Source organism: Dama dama, chromosome 30 (genome assembly GCF_033118175.1).
Source record: "Dama dama isolate Ldn47 chromosome 30, ASM3311817v1, whole genome shotgun sequence".
NCBI classification, from domain to species: domain Eukaryota; kingdom Metazoa; phylum Chordata; class Mammalia; order Artiodactyla; family Cervidae; genus Dama; species Dama dama.
In genome coordinates this window covers 8921074-8937876 of record NC_083710.1, presented here as the reverse complement: position 1 = coordinate 8937876, position 16803 = coordinate 8921074, and positions in this window count along the sequence as shown.

The following is a 16803-nucleotide window of genomic DNA, read 5'->3' as shown; positions in this document are numbered from 1 at the left end:
TCTTTCAATGAAAACTTATAAGAATTACTCTCTTAGCAACTTTCAAATAGACAATATATTAATAGTATTATTAACGACAGTCACCATGCCACACATTACATCCCAAGGAATTATTTAATTTTATAACTGCAAGTTTGTGCCTTTTGATCACCTTCATTCATTTCCCTTGCCCCTCACATGTTTTATTTTGTTTAAATTTCACATAATGTAACTCTTCTCTAGATCTTTCCTGGAAAGACTGTAGTTCATTCAGTTCCACTGTGAACATAGTAAACATCTTATCCATAGAGAGAGAAGAAAAGTATATATTACTCTTGAATTAGACTTTTCCTCTTTATTTTATCCTTTGGAAATTAATTGTCCTTAATTTAGTATATGTTCAGTTGCTCAGTTGTGTTGCTGAGCAACACAGAGCCACTTGCTCTGACTCTTTTGCAATTCCATGAACTGCATCCTGACAGTCTCCTCTGTCCATGGAATTTTGCAGGCAAGAATACTGGAGTGGGTTGCCATTTCCTCCTCAAGGGGATCTTCCCAACCCAGAGATTAAACCCTGGTCTCCTGTTTCTCCTGCATTTCCAGGTGGATTCCTTAACATGGGACCAGCTGGGAAGACTGTCTTTCTTAATTAGCTCTTGGATTTAATCTTAGCAATTCTATGAACAACAAAACAACAACAACAAAACATAGGCTCATAGACCGAGACAGAAAATAATGGCCCAACTGCTGTGGTCTTTGTTCAAAAACAATTGATGGAAAGGTCTACTAGTATAGGAGGACATTTGAAGTAAAATATATCCTACATTCTGTTCAGCTAAGACCTATCAAGCAATGTGGTAGGGACTTTCTTTTATCATTGGTTAAAATTAATGGCTTATTCTTGAACAAAATGGGAAGTCAAACCATAGTCAGGAAGGAATTATAATAATAACTTGGAGTGATGGGTAGAATATTCACCTTGGGCCTGGGAGTTTGAATCCTCTTGAGGTAGAGGATATGCCCAAAGATAACCATATCCTATTTTTTTACTATCTCCAAAGAATGGGACCTTAAATCACTGTTATGATTCAGGAGAAATAGAATTATATGTTTCCAATCAAATTCAAGTTAGAAGTTTTATTTATGTCTCCCATTTTGGAAAGAATTAGGGCACAGAGCACCTAGATGGGATCAAAGATAATTTCAGAAACTCAGCATTCACTAGAGAGATGGTGCTTGGTTGCTCAGTTGTGTCTGATTCTTTATGGCCCCGTAGACTGTAATCCACCAGGCTACTCTGCCCATGAAATTTTCCAGGCAATAATACTGAAGTGGGGTGCCAGTTCCTACTCCAGGGAGTCTTCTCAACACAATGATTGAGAAGTGAGAGGATAGAAAGATAATTATTAAAAGAATATCCTGTGTCTTTTTAAACTTTCATTCTTCTCTGCTTATGAGCCTTTTCTTAATAAACAAGGGTGTCCACACTGGATCTAGGAGAATTAAGATTGCTACAATTTCAGGAAATAGACAGCAGTGCCCAGTTTTTGGACCTCTGTCACAATAGTCTTTGAGGAATCAAAAGTAAACTATAATTAGCGATATTATAGGAAGAGGTTGGTAGATAATTCAGGGGAAGCAGAGCTACTCTGCCTTTAGCTGGAGTGAGAAGAGGGGAAGGGGTTGCTGTCATAGGAGGTCAAGGCCAAGAAGGGCGCGCCACTACTGGGGCAGAGGTGAGTGTGAGAAAAGTCAGCAGGGAGAGACACTTCTGCCCAGTGCTTCCTTGCCCCGGGCCAGGGACACCTGAGGATCCTAGCAAGTACCTTCATACCATCATTTGATGTTTTAGTGAGCATAACACATGGCCTATACTGAAGAGTCATATTATGTGTTGTTCTTATCACTGTTGGAAGACAGCTCTCTGTCTGTAGCTGTTGGAAATGGGTTTTTGGATCTGAATAAGGAGGTAGCTTGCCCTTGCCTCAGAAATGTTAACTTCCAAGCTATATTACTCTATGCCAACCATCTTGTTTTGCCTATGTCCTATGTTAATTCCTACATGACAAAATAGAGATCTTGACAGCAAAATGTCCTAGGGGAAAATACAGCATTGCATTTAAGAATGAGAGATCTGGAGTCAGGGAGACTTTGATTCATAGCCTGCCTTCTTCATCTTTTCCTATATCCTCAAAGGCATTATTCACACTAACTATATGATAACTGAACATATTAAGATTAATATGGTCTTTAAAAATATAGAAAACAGTGTATTTAGTCCCATCAATAACATGATTGGATACTGGCTAAATATTTACAGTTCATGGTCTGGATTTTGCAACCAAAAAAACACTGCAGTTTTACCTATAGCAGCTCTGTTTGGGCTGCACCCCTCAGGTCTACCGGCCTGTTCTTGCCCAGCTACAAGGCTGAAGAGAGCCCAGCATTAGTGATGGAGACATCAGTGGCTTAATGAATGAGGAATCTTGCATGTCTGAAGCAGTGTCCTGGAGCAACCCCTCACTCTGTATGGCACATGACGAGCAGGCCGTGGCAGCAGTCTTTACTCCAGGGGGGAAGGAGGAGATTTCAAGTTACAGTGGGAATTATGTCAGGTGGCTGTTTGGTTACCAGAGTAGCTAGCAGAGGGGTATGCCTCTCACTGTTTCATTATTAAGAATAATCACCAGCTGATGCTGGGGGTAAGTATGTAAAAAGGTCAGTCAGGTAAGTAGGGAGAAAGTGAAGCAGGCCCTGGTTGAGCAGGGAGTGTACTGAGAACAAGACAAGAGCTTGCTCTCTCAAGGCCATCTTGAGTGGCCTGACCATATACTGTGTATGTTGCAGGTAGACCAAGGAAGTGTCATTAAAATTCTCTTCTTGTAACATTATACTACTTTGATTTTCAAAGGAGGAAAATTTCCAAAGATTCATTCTTATCAAATGAGAATTCAAGTGTGATGATGGAATTCATATGATGCTACTCAAATGGGAAATTTTATTGTAAGATTACATGTTTTAATTTGTCAGTAAAAGTGTTGACACCCCAAAAGGCATGGAATCAATGAAGAGAGGCAGATGCATAGTAGAAACCTGACATTCAAGTAAGGACTCAAGGATACAATTCTTATAACCATAAGGCAGCACTTCTTCCAGTAAACTCTTTTATTATGATCTTCTTGGCTGTCATGTCAACATAACATTCTGAATATCTGCTTCTGTTGAAGAAATTACTCAGACAAAGTAAATGGTCTTTTGGCAACTCCTTCTCTTCCTCTCTCCCTACTACTCTGCCCAGTATTGCATAAACAGTGTTGTGATAAGGCCAGACACCAAACAGGAAAGAATCATATTTTACTGACTCCAAGACATATTTTTACATGCTGATATTTATGAAATCTGACTATATCCCACAATTAATGGTGTACATAAATTCAATGCCAGGGCATATTTTTTTCTTGAGGGCACATTGAAACCTTTGTCTGTTACAGCAGATGACATCTTAGAGTTGATGAAATATAATAGTGCATCCTTTGACTAGTGAAGGGAGGGATCAGAGCACTAAGATCACTTACAGAAACCATGACCCAGAATCTGAGAAAAAGCATCATTATTATCAACAATAAGGACTTCCAAATTTTAAGATGTGACAAAGAACGATGAATAATAAAACACAAACTCTGGGATTCAAGAGACCTGAAACCTTCAGGCCTAGATTGAACATTTATTATCAGTGTGACAGGGAAATTTGCTTTAACTTCTCTGAGTTTCACTTCTTATTATAAATTGGGATGGAATACCTTTAGGGCTACTGAAAGCTCTGGATAAATGTGTTATCTCTGTAACATCTATTACTTATTTTAAAATTTCAAATAATTTTCATGCCACTGTTTTGAGATTGTTAGAAAAACTGTGTTTGTTCTTCTAGTCCTCTATTTATAGAGTGAAAAATGGCTGTGGTTCTATTTGGTATGTTACTCTTTACTACATCATTAATGATGTCTCAGAGATGTCCTCCTATAACAATGTTTATTTGGTCTTATAACCACCTGAATATATATAATTGCATTCTTTGTTGCCTTAATTTCAGTATAACCACTGTAATCACATTGTTTTCTGGCAAATGATTTCTGTTGAAAGCAAAGTTACCTTAACTGAACTTGGTTTAATTGATTTGTTCAATGGAAACACTAAAAATAGTATTTGAAAGGTTTAAATTAGTCTAAAACTGGTTACAGGAGCTAAGGGATGAAATAATGCCACAAGCAAGGCCCTACTTGTCAAAGCATCTCCACTGGAGAATTCTTTTAAATAAATCCCATTTTTGATTCTCAGGACTATAGAGCCTCTAAATGACAACTGTTCATTCTATCATTAAGTGCCAAAGTATGTCATATCCTATACACACCATAATATTAAAGAAAATAACCAACATGCATGCAATTGTAAACAAAATTAATGATTCAGACAATTATAAAAAGAACAGTGAGCTATTAAAATTGGTCTGATCTTTAAGAAATTTCAGCCCAACAGTACATATGCTATTAAAAATAGCAATAACATAACAAGTAGTCATTAGAATTTGCATATGTGAATGAGAATTTTCTTAATTGCAAAGTACATTCTCGAAATTATTTAGAAACTTTAAATCAGCACAACAAAGAATAATAAGTTTAAGGAGTAAAATGTTTTAGGGAATTTTCAAATGCAAATGATGCCAGCAACAGAAAATTGCTTTCTTTCCCCAAATCAAATATTTTATTTGAATAAAATATTGTGACAGCAATTTTTTTTTTCTAAATAAATTCAGTGATACCTCCATTCAAATGAGATTCTGTTTTCTGAAAACCTCAAGTGTTCCTGAAACAGAATTGAGTTGAACTGAGTCCAGGAATTTCCAAAATAACAGACACAAACTTTTGCTATTAAATCATTCATATAACAATTACTTGTCAATAATTTATTACCTGGGAGTCACTATGCAAAACGTTAGGGAAATACTGATGGACAAATCTTGAGATAACTTTCCCATCTAGAAACATAGACTATACCTACTTTTCTCTGTACTTCTCACCAAAAAAAGCTAAAAGCCCTAGAAAATATATATAAAATAAACTTAAGATTACCCTGAAAGCTTGAGAGATTAAGTCAGGCCAGCTAAGGAGTTCAAGATCGAAGGGATAATGGTAATGAGTTTCCTAGATTTTTGTGTAACCTCATGACTGGATCATGAAGAAGCTGGCAGCCTGGAAATGCCAACAGATGTCAACAGAAATCCCCTCAGAAGCCTGTGTCTGTGGCCAAAAGACCATGAAAGAGGCAGCTAAACAAGACAGGGAACTTTTAACCACTTTTTTTCCGGTGAATGCCACAGACCAAGTTGCAACTGAATCCCACCAAAGGTCAAGTGGTGCACCTAGACTTCCACTCTTGCCAGGCTGTAGCAAGATGATTCAACTCACCTGCCAGGGTGATGCTGCAGAAGACTGAGTGGGGAGCAACTCATCCTGGCTTGAACAGAAAGCCTCACGACCCCAGCGTCAGTGGAGTCTAGTGGCAGCAGTGAGGAGGTGTCCCTCTCCCCAGCCCTCTCCCTCACAGCTAAAGATAGAGTCAGCAGATAGTGTCACACTAGCAAGGGTAGGGTCTGAATTCATACTCCAGCCCAGCTTCACAACAGAGTGCCTCATTTCTAGGTGTCAAAGGAGGCTGAGTCCAAACTTTCACCTTAACTGGCAGTAACAAGGTTAGCACTTCCCACCTTTTACCTATCAGGCAATACAAGAAGCCAGCAAAAAAAAAAAAAAAACAAGACTTAAAGAAGATTCAGATTATTACAGCAAGAAAAGTTTTCAAGTTTCATTGATTATAACTCATTGTAACATGAACCAGGAATATCTCAAATTGGATGGAAAAAGAACCATCAGACAGCAAGAGGATGCAGATATTAGAATTATAGAACAAGAATTTTAAAGCCCTATAACAAATGTGTAAATAAATATTGCAAACATGTTTGAAACAACTGAAAAAATAGAAAATATCAGTAAAGAAATAGAATGTGTAAAGATGAACCAAATGGCCATTTTAGAACTAAATATTGTGATCATAAAATTAAAATAACTCAGTGGATGTGTGTAACAGCAAAATAGAGAGGACAGGTGGGGGGCGGGGGAGCAGTGAACTTGAAGAGCACCATAGAAATTACTGAATCTAAATTAATAAAGAGAAAATAGATGAAAAAATAATTAGCAGAGACTCAGAGAGATGTTGAAATATAATAAAAGATTAATATTTGTGCCACCAGAGTCCCAAAAGGAGAGGGGTTGTGTGTGTGTGCGCATGTGTGTGTTGAAGAAATAATGGCTGAAAATTTCCAAAACTGGGGCAAAAAACACAAGCCTGTAGAATTCGCTGGTTCCTAGAAATATTCTAATTTCAGATTGAGAATATGGATGTATGGAGGAGGGAATAGATATCAACAAATATAGTAACAATTTAAACAAAACAATGATAGAGAGATAAACTGACTAGAAAATAGAAACACACTTCTCAGGGATGTGGATGTGCAAATCTGACCTTCAAGCTATGGCGGTTAGCAAAGGGAAATGCAAAACAAAAAAAGGAAAGATGAACAAGGAGTGAAAATCTTTGGCTTCTATTTGTTACTCTGACACGCCAGTGTTTCTGACTTTCATGTCATACACATTTTTAATGAAATATGATGTAGATTCCAGGCCTGAAGTGGAGTGGCAGCAGCTTTTCAGAAGATAGGACTGATATAAATGGTTTAACAGTTCTATGCAGGTCCAGTGATAGCTAACGAATGAGAACTGGAAGAATAATACACAGAATGGAGGCAACTGACTTTTGGAATGGTAAGTAAAGACCTGAGTAAATTCACCTGTGCTCTAAAATAATAGTACCATGGAAAAGACCACTAAATTAATCATTGTAGAACATTAGTGTTTAAACAAACCCACAGAATAAGCTGAAAGTTGTCTCTCAAAGAGAGAATCCTGGACCTCAGTAAGACAGCAGGGCCCATGATACTTACCAAACACATCCCCCAAAATGAAAACTATAAAGCAATACCCCTTATGACTATGGATATAAAAATTCCCAACAAAATGTTAGCACACTAAATTTACTAATATATGAAAAGGATTATAGAATGTGACCAAGTAGGACTGTCTCACAAATGCAGACATTTTTGGTTGGCTCACATATGAAAACCAAAGGAATGTAGTATATCATATTAATAGAAAAAGCATAAAATTACACTCTTATTTCAATACTGGCAGAAAAAACTTTTGACAGATCTAAGCTTTTTCCATTAATAGAACATTTAATGACCAGGTTGTTGTTCAGTCATTAAGTCATCTCCAATGCCTTGAGAATCTATGGACTACAGTATGTCAGGCTTCCCTGTCCTTCACCATCTCCAGGAGCTTGGTCAAACTCATGTCCACTGATAGGTAAGGCCATCCAACCATCTTATCCCCTGTCATCCCCTTCTACTCCTGCCTTCTATCTTTTCCAGCATCAGGGTATTTTTCAATGAGTTGGCTCTTCATATCAGGTAGCCAAATTATTGTATCCTCAGCAAGATCATCAGTCCTTCCAGTGAATGTTCAGGGTTGATTTCCTTTAGGATTGACTGGTTTGATCTCCTTGCAGGCCAGGGGAGTCTCAAGAGTCACCACAGTTGGAAAGCATCAATTGTTTGGTACTCAGTCTTCTTTATGGTCTAACTCTCACATCCAAACATGACTACTTGAAAAAGCACAGCTTTAACTACATAGACCTTTGTCAGCAAAGTAATGTCTCTGCTTTTTAATATGCTATGTTTGTCAAAGCTTTTCTTCCAAGGAGTAAGCAACCTTTAATTTCATGGCTTCAGTCACTGTCCTCAGTGATTTTACAGCCCAAGAAAATAAAGGTTTTCACTGTTTCCATTGTTTCAGCGTATATATACATGAAGTAGTGGGACTGAATACCATGATCTTGGCTTTTTGAATATGGAGTTTTAAGTCAGCTTTTTCACTCTACTCTTTCATATGCATCAAAAGGCTCTTTAGTTCCTTTTTGCTTTCTGCCATAAGGGTGGCATCATTTGCCTATCTGAGGATATTGATATTTCTCTCAGTAATCTTGATTCCAGCTTGTGTTTCATTCAGGCCAGCATTACACAATCATGATGTACTCTGCATATAACTTAACTAAACAAAATGACAATATACAGCCATGACACACTCCTTCCCCAATTTTGAACCAGCCTGTTGTTCATGTCTGGTTCTAACTGTTTCTTCTTGACCTGCATATAGGTTTCTCAGGAGGCAGGTAAGGTGGTCTATTGTTCCCATCTCTTTAAGAATTTTCCACAGTTTGTTGTGATCCACACAAAGGCTTTAGCATAGTCAATGAAGCAGAGGTAGATATTTTTCAGAATTCTCTTGCTATTCCTATGATCCAATGGATGTTGGTAATTTGATCTCTGGTTCCTCTGCCATTTCTAAATCCAACATGAACATATGGAAGTTCTTTGTTCCTGTACTGTTGATCCCTAGCTTGGAAAATTTTGAGCAGGAACTTGCTAGTGTGTGAAATGAGTGCAATTGTGTGGTCATTTGAGCATTCTTTGGCATTGCCTTTCTTTGGGATTGGAATGAAAACCTTTTCCAGTCCTGTGGCCACTGCTGCGTTTTCCAAATTTGCTGACATACTGAGTGCAGCACTTTAACAGCTTCATCTTTTAGGATTTGAAATAGCCCAGCTGGAATTTCATCACCTCCACTAGCTTTGCTGATAGCGATGACACCTAAGGTCCATTTGAATTCACACTCGTGGATATCAAGCTCCAGGTGAGCGATCATACCATCATGGTTATCTGACTCTTTTTTGTATAGATATTCTGTGTATTCTTGCCACCTCTTCTTAATAGTTTCTGCTTCTGTTAGGTCCATATGGTTTCCGTCCTTTGTTGTACCTATCTTTGCATGAAATGTTCCCTTGGTATCTCTAATTTTCTTGAAGAGATCTCTAGTCTTTCCCATTCTAATGTTTTCCTCTATTTCTTTGCACTGATCATTGAGGAAGGTTTTCTTATTAATCCTTGCTATTCTTTGGAACTCTAAACTTAGATGGAAATATTTTTTTTTTTTCCTTTTATCCATTGCCTTTTGCTTCTCTTCTTTTCTCAGCCATTTGTAAAGCCACCTCAGACAACCATTTTGTCTTCTTGCATTTCTTTTTCTTGGGGATGGTTTTGATCTCCACCTCCTATACAGTGTCATGAACCTTCATCCATAGTTCTTCAGGCACTCTGTCTGTAAGATCTAATGTCTTGTACATGTTTGTCATTTCCACTCTCTAATCATAAGGGATTTGATTTAGGTCCTTCCTGTATGGCCTAGTGATTTTCCCTATTTTTTTGCAATATAAGTCTGAATTTTGCAATAAGGAGTTCACGATCTAATCCACAGTCAGCTCCCAGTCTTGTTTTGCTGACTGTAAAGAGTGCCTCCATCTTCAGCTTCTAAGAGTATAATTAATCTGATTTCAGTATTGTCCATCTGGAATTATCCTTGTGTAGAGTGATCTCTTATGTTTTTGGAAGAGTGTGTTTACTATGACCAGTGTGTTCTATTAGCAAAACTCGGCTAGCTTTTGCCCTGCTTCATTCTGTACTCCAAGGCCAAACTTGCCTGTTACTCCAGATATCTCTTGACTTCATACTTTTGCATTCCAGTCCCCTGTAATGAAAAGAGCATCTTCTTTGGATGTTAGTTCTAAAATATCTTGCAGGTGGTCATAGAACCATTCAACTTCTTCAGCATTACTGTTTGAAGCATGTACTTGGATTACTGTGTTATTGTGAGGTAGTTAGAATAGAAAACAGGAGTCCAAAATGGCGGTGACTAAAACACAAGGATGAGAAAAACCTGCAAAAATACAACAAAGGAAGGTTCGAGGACCGGAGTGAGGACTTCAGGTAGAACAGCACTCCTGACTAAGCCCAATTTGCATAGGGCAGGCCCAGGGGGAAGAAAAAAAACATATAAAAAGAGGTGCCAAGGGCTCTCACTCCCCCTCTCTTTCCTGCATGCATGGGCTCTTTCTCTCTCTCTCTCTTTCCCCCACGTGTGTGGGCTTTCTCTCTCCACCCCCGCCCCCGCGTGCATGTGGGCTCTTTCTCTCTTTCTCCCCACCCCCCACCGCGCATGCGTGAGCTCTTCCTCTCTCTCTCTCTCTCTCTCTCTCTCTCTCTCTCTCTCATGCACTGGCGCACTCCTCCACTCTCTTCTCTTCGCATCTTTGGGTTGGCATGCCCTCATGCTTGGAGGATGGATTCTCTTGCTATCTTCTAAATAAAATAGAGCTGTAACATTTCAGGCAAAGATGGGTTCTATAAAGGACAGAAATGGTATGGACCTAACAGAAACAGAAGATATTAAGAAGAGGTGGCAAGAATACACAGAAGAACTGTACAAAAAAAAATCTTCATGACCCAGATAATCACAAAGGTGTGATCACACACCTAGAGCCAGACATCCTGGAATGTGAAGTCAAGTGGGCCTTGGAAAGCATCACTACGGACAAAGCTACTGGAGGTGATGGAATTTCAGTTGAGCTATTTCAAATCCTGAAAGATGATGCTGTGAAAGTGCTGCACTCAATATGCCAGCAAATTTGGAAACCTCTGCAGTGGCCACAGGACAGGAAAAGGTCAGTTTTCATTCCAATGCCAAAGAAAGGCAATCCCAAAGAATGCTCAAACTACTGCACAATTGCACTCATCTCACACACTAGTAAAGAAATGCTCAAAATTCTACAAGCAAGGCTTCAGCAATACCTGAACCGAGAACTTCCAGATGTTCAAGCTGGTTTTAGAAAAGGCATAGGAACCAGAGATCAAATTGCTAACATCCACTGGATCATCAAAAAAGCAAGAGAGTTCCAGAAAAACATCTATTTCTGCTTTATTGACTACGGGGAAGCCTTCGACTGTGTGGATCACAATAAACTGTGGAAAATTCTGAAAGAGATGGGAATACCAGACCACCTGACCTGCCTCTTGAGAAACCTGTATGCAGGTCAGGAAGCAACAGTTAGAACTGGACATGGAACAACAGACTGGTTCCAAATAGGAAAAGGAGTACATCAATGCTGTATATTGTCATCCTGCTTATTTAACTTATATGCAGAGTACATCATGAGAAACACTGAGCCGGAAGAAGCACAAGCTGGAATCAAGATTGCTGGGAGAAATATCAATAACCTCAGATACGCAGATGACACCACCCTTATGGCAGAGAATAAAGAGGAACTAAAGAGCCTCTTGATGAAAGTGAAGGAGGAGAGTGAAAAAGTTGGCTTAAATCTTAACATTCAGAAAACTAAGATCATGGCATCTGGCCCCATCACCTCATGGGAAATAGACGGGGAGACAGTGGAAACAGTGTCAGACTTTATTTTGGGGGGCTCCAAAATCACTGTGGATGGTGACTGCAGCCATGTAATTAAAAGATGCTTACTCCTTGGAAGGAAAGTTATGACCAACCTAGATAGCATTTAAAAAGCAGAGACATTACTTTGCCAACAAAGGTCCGTCTAGTCAAGGCTATGGTTTTTCCAGTGGTCATGTATGGATGTGAGAGCTGGAGGGTAAAGAAAGCTGAGTGCCGAAAAATTGATGCTTTTGAATGGTGGTGTTGGAGAAGACTCTTGAGAGTCCCCTGGACTGCAAGAAGATCCAACCAGTCCACCCTAAAGGAGATCAGTCCTGGGTGTTCATGGGAAGGACTGATGCTGAAGCTGAAACTCCAGTATTTTGGCCACCTCATTCGAAGAGCTGACTCATTGGAAAATACCCTGATGCTGGGAGGGATTGGGGGCAGGAGGAGAAGGGGACGACAGAGGATGAGATGGCTGGATAGCATCACCGACTCGATGGGCATGAGTTTGAGTAAACTCCAGGAGTTGGTGATGGACAAGGAGGCCTGGCATGCTGCGATTCATGGGGTCGCACAGAGTCGGACATGACTGAGCGACTGAACTGAACTGTAACACTGATTTGTCTAACAGCTATAACATGGTTTGTCCAAGATCCGAGAGCTGCGATGCACTGAGGGCTTTAATGTCCATTGCTCCCAATCTTTATTGTGATGAGACAGAACTGAGGAGCATACACTCGCCTGACATCTATGGTGCCGTGACTCAGGTTTAACCTGGCTGAAACAACTTCTGCTCAGAAAAGGCCAAGCATAGCAGGAGCCCAACTCGTCAAAAGTTCCCGTGGTTGAAGCAGAACATGAAGAAAGCCCAGAGAAAGGGAAGTGACAAGAGGCCCATTGTGCTGGAGACCAGGACAGAGAAAAATGAACTCAGCAGAAAGCTCACATGGCTCAGGCTCAGATTCCAGAAGACCTCTGGTTAAGGTAGGAGGTCCTCGCTCCTATGGCTGGAGGCGCATGCCTAAGAAAATCTTAATTCCTTTACAATCTCTCGTTTCTTGTTTCCTCAATCCCCCCATGAAAAGACAGGTGGCAGTGGGAGCAATTGAGGGACTCTGGAGAGGCTATTGTTTGGTATGTCCCAAAGGCAGTATCTGCTGGGCCCCCATAGCCGTTACCCAAGCTGGTGGGGGTTCTTCTGTCCTTACTCTTCTCTGTGCTAAGGATCAGGCCAATGAAAACGTGAGCACTGGTCAGATATTTAGCAGATTTTCTGGCAGGCTATGAAGGGGATCCCTTGGCATGTTTTTCCCTCTGCCTTTTTTCCTCCTATTCTTCAGCTCTCTCTGGGGACTCAAGCCCAGGATACCTGGTATACCAGTATACCAGGATACTCAAACCCAGGATACCTGGCTTCAGGACCTAATGAAACTCAGGCTCTGATATCTCATTGCAAAAATTCAGTGAGAGACAAAGCATAGGTAAGAGGTGGATTTGTTAGGATTCAAAGAGAATCTTCAGGCCAAAACTGAGGGCAAGGGCTCAGGCCATGGAATGTGGTCTGGCTAGGTTTTTCGAGTGGGGTGAATTCATATGCTAATGAGTGGGAGGATCATTCCAACCACTGGGGAACCACCCACTCCTCCCTCTTTTGACAGTGACTTAGAGCTGTCCTGCCACCTCTGGGTGTGTCTGTTGGCTTATAGATTGGGGATTAAGGTTTACTTGAATTTGACTTGTCATCTTGGACCCAGCTAATTTTAATTGGTTTACGTTATTCCCTGTGCTATGTCATTCTTTCAAAGGTTGTGCTCTGTCTCCTTCCATCCTGTTTCATGCTCCTTTCTTCAGCCCCATCCGGGCCCACAATGTTGTCTCTACAATCTTCTTTAGGGACAACCAGAAAATAGCTGACCTTGGGAGGGAAATACTGTATAATATCCAACCCATTGATTCTACCCAGCACTGGTCATGCTGGAGACCTTGGGGACACTCAAACTCCAATCCGGGGGTCCCAGGAGGTCAACCTGCCTTGACCTGCCTTGACCTGCCTAGGGATCTGGTCTTTGAAAGGTTGTCATGCCTCAACCTGCTCAGGGATCCGCCAGTCCCATGGGTCCCAGGAGGTTGTCACACCTCGACCTGCCCAGGGACCGAATTCTCAGGAGGCTGTCATACCTCGACCTGCCCGGGGAATCGATCTCTAGAAGGCTGTCACACCTCAGCCTGCCTGGGGGTCTGTACCCTGACCCAGGGATGCCTGGCTCTCAGGTTGCAACAGTACTAGGTAGGATGAGCTTACATCATGATATCTATTCCCATCCGCGGTGGGCAAACCAGCAATGAGTTAAGATTACAACCCCTTAATCTTACTCAGCACTGGTCATGCTGGAGATCTTGGGGATGCCCACCTCTAGTCAGGGGCCCAGGAGGTCAACCTGCCTTGACCTGCCTAGGGATCTGGTCCTTGAACGGTTGTCACGCCTCAACCTGCTCGGGGATCCGCCAGTCCCAGGGGTCCCAGGAGGTGGTCACGCCTCAACCTGCCCAGAGACTGAATTCTTGGGAGGACGTCACACCTCAAGCTGCCTGGGGATTCAATCTCTAGGAGGCTGTCACACCTTAGCCTGCCTGGGGATCTGCACCCTGACCCGGGAATGCCTGGCTCTCAGGTTGCAACAGTACTGGGTAGGATAAGCTTCAGAAAGATTCACCCCCTAAGGAAGTCCACCCATGAAAATTGAAGGAAGTCTATTACTTGTGGGACTTTGCCCAGTCTCAGCAATAACTCAGGAGCCCAGTGAGAACCCCATTGCCTTTCTGGAAAGGCTAAAAGAGGCCCTCCAAAAGTTTACCAATCTGGACTTAGACTCCTATGAGGGACAGGTGATTTTAAAGGACAAATTCCTGTCCCAGTGTGCATCAGATATCAGAATTAACTTACAACAGCTACAGCAGCAGGACCCTGCTGCCTCTTTTGATGAGATGGTCCAGAGAGCCACCAATACCTTTTATAACAGAAGACAGGAGAAGGAGGCCAAGGTCCAGGAGAGTGAGAAAAGGAAAGAGACAAGGAATGCTTAGATGCTGGCCACCCTCCAGAGAAGCCCTTTGGCACACCCTGATTCCCTGAAGGACAAGGCATGAGGAAAATGCCTAATCTGTAGACAGGCAGGGCCAAAGAGTGTCCAAACCATGACAAGTCTCCTAGAATGGTTTGCCACAAATGCCATCAACTGGGACATTGGGAGGCATTCTGTTCTGGGGACCCAAGAGCCTCATGGTCAAGTGCCAAGCCTTCCCTCACAATGGTTCAACAGGACTGAAGCAGCCTGTTCCAGCCAGCCCGCCTGTCACAGATAACTATCACGGGGCTGGAGCCAAGGGTGCAACTGGATGTGGCAGGTAGGTCCGAGAATTTCTTGGTTGACACAGGGGCTACCTACTCTGTCTTGATCTCCTAGTCCAGAGCCTTCTCCTCCCAAACCTGTACCATTTTGGGTGCTACAGGAAAAGCAACTACTAAAAGATTCACCCAAACACTTCTTTGTTGCTGGGATGGACAAATATTTTCCCACCAATTTCTGGTGGCCCCTGAGTGTCCTACTCCTTTATTGGGAATATATATGCTCACTAAACTGGGGACCACCTTTGTGATGGGAAGCTTTTCAGCTCCTAGAGCTCTACAGCTCCTGGTTATTACTGAAGAACCCATTACACCTTCTCCAATAAAGATAGACAAAAACTATGGGAAGACAAAATTAACCCCCAGGTGTGGGACCGGGGAATTCCTGGACGAGCCCACCAAGCTGAACTGGTCATCATTGTCCTCTAAGATCCCACTCAGTTTCCTAACTGGAAACAATATCCCCTCAAAAGAGAGGCTCGGGGAGGGACTACAACCTTTAATAAATAAATCCCTTGCTGTGAGCTATTGGTCCCCACCAGTTCACCATGTAACACCCCAATCCTCTCAGTAAAGAAAAAGGATGGAACCTGGCAAATGGTTCAAGATCTCCAGATCATAAATGAAGTTGTAGTCCCCCTCCATCCCATAGTACCCAATCCCTATGTAATCTTGGGAGAAATCCCACCCAGTGCCAAGTGGTTTACAGTCTTGGATCTCAAAGATGCATTTTTTTTTTTTTTTTTTTGCATGCCACTGGCTAAAGAATCCCAACATATTTTTTGCCTTTGAGTGAGAGGCCCCAGGAGAAAAACATCAACAGATGACTTGGACAGTTTTACCTCAGGGGTTCAGAGATAGCCCCCACTTGTTTGGACAGGTCCTTAGCCAGTATCTCCTAGATCTGGACCTGGGACCTAATGGGAAAATATTACAATACATAGATAACCTACTAATCTGTTCTTCAGATGAGGAAAATGCCCAACAACATGCAATTCAGGTTCTAAACTTTTTGGCATGAAGGGGATATAAACTCTCCTGTGCTAAGGCACAAATGGTCGAGACAAAGGTCACTTACCTGGGAGTTCAGATTATGCACGGGTCCAGGAGGCTGTCCTCTGACCGGGTACAAGGAATCCTCCAGTTGTCTTCCCCCACAACTCAAAAACAATTATGAGCTTTCCTGGGACTAACTGGATATTGTAGAATCTGGATACCCAACTATGGTCTAATTGCCCAGCCCTTATAGGAAAGCTTAAAGGGACGGGATGATTCAATCCCACTGATGTGGGGAACTCCTCAAAAGAAGGCAGAGGCTACACTAAAACAGGCCTTAACTCAGGCACCTGCCTTGAGGTTGCCAGACCCAGAAAAAGCATTCCAACTTTATGTCCATGAAAGAGAGGGAATAGCCTTGGGAGTGTTAACTCAAAGGTTGGGATCTGAGCTCCAGCCTGTAGCTTACTTATCCAAGAGACTTGATCCAACCACCTGAGGCTGGCCCCCTGCCTTTGAAATCTTGCAGCTATTACAATCAAGATAGAGGATGCTTTAAAACTCTCCTTTGGGGGTAAAATAACTATTTTTACCAGCCACGAAGTAAAACAACTCCTAAATGGGAAAGGCCATTTATGGATGTCTGATCAAAGAATCCTCAGATATCAAGTAATGCTGATGGAAAATCCAGGCCTCACTATACCCCTTTGTGAGGTTCTTAACCTAGCCACCCTCCTGCTTACCCTCGAGGGCTCTCTCCCCTTTCACTCTTGTCTAGAAACCTTGGACCAATGGACAAAACCCTGAGAGGGATTGTCAGAAGATCCTCTGACCAGTCCTGAGGAAATCTGGTACACTGATGGAAGCAGCTTTGTCTTAGATGGAAAAAGAAAAGCCGGATATGCAGTAGTCTCCAATTTTGAGATCATAGAGGCTAAGCCTCTCCCACCAGTCAGGGTATCAGGACAT